We start from the raw sequence: 1,185 nt of genomic DNA, 5'->3' as shown, positions 1-1,185 counted from the left end.
AGACAACTCTCTTTGATCTTCATCAGTGTTTCAAGTCCTCTTCACTTTCAGCAAGCAAGGTTGTGCCATCTGAATATCACATATTGATAATGAGTCTTTCTCTAATGCAACTGTTGGGTGGAATATTGTATATATAACAGTTAAATCTAGTTGGTTTTGTGTAAACCATTAAAAGTGAGATGCCTGGCATGACTAAATGACTACTAAAGGTCTGGGTAAAATGCCCTACTTCCCAAAATCCCTGCTTCTACTTTAAGAGGATGTGCACATCCTTTGAAAGAAGAAGTATGTAGTCATGATGATTTAAGATTATGGTAAAATATTTTGTTTTCAGAAAAGATGCTTGTAGCCAAAATTATAGTTTATGGTTAAACAAATGATAAGAATGTTCCAATAAGAGAATGAGGAAAATCACCACCCTTCCTCCACACACACACATAAGTTGTGTATATAAGATTGTTCTCAGGAAATTGAATTCTTGAGTTTTCATTTTTATGCTATCTTATGTATGTTTATAGGAGCTCTGGTGGTGTAGTGGACAAGGCATTTGTCTGCTAACCAAAAGGTTAACAGTTCAAACCTATCAGCTGCTCTGTGGAAGGAAAATGAGGCAGTCTACTTCTGTAAAGATTTACAGCCTCAGACACCCAATGAGGGAGTCACTATTTTCCATTCATACATATAAACTGTGCTTCCTAATATTGCGTTTGGTTTTCCAGAAACCATTGATTAGACAGAGATGACTTTGTCATGGAGGTGGGCTGAAACAGGTGGAGAGAGGTGAATAGCATTCATCTGGCCTTGAAGAGTCAGGTAATTAAGAATCCTGAATTCCACCTTCTAAAGTACTGGTCTTTTAGGACTTCTCCTCTCCTGGGATCAGAATGAAAATGAATGTTTTGGGATAATGAGGATCTTTGGATATTGAGCCTCCAGGGATAAAGAGACTGCAAATAGCCTGCCTGTGCCATCTCACTTAAGAATCATTCCATTGTAAGGAGGTGGAACATAAACCTCTTCCCAGAGATGACTTTGTTTTCACCCAGGAGCACAGTGCTTCACTTCGATCCTCTGTACTTTCTCAGGACCGCGGTTCCAGATTCTACATCCATAGCAGAAATTGGGCATCATTCCTCTGTGATGCAAGCCAGGTGACCTAAAGCCCCCCAGTTAACATTTGGAAAG

Source organism: Orycteropus afer, unplaced genomic scaffold, assembly GCF_000298275.1.
Source record: "Orycteropus afer afer isolate SDZICR_OR568_19922 unplaced genomic scaffold, OryAfe1.0 scaffold01144, whole genome shotgun sequence".
Lineage (NCBI taxonomy): Eukaryota > Metazoa > Chordata > Mammalia > Tubulidentata > Orycteropodidae > Orycteropus > Orycteropus afer.
The sequence above is the reverse complement of the archived record's forward strand: the minus strand, read 5'-3'. Positions refer to the sequence as shown.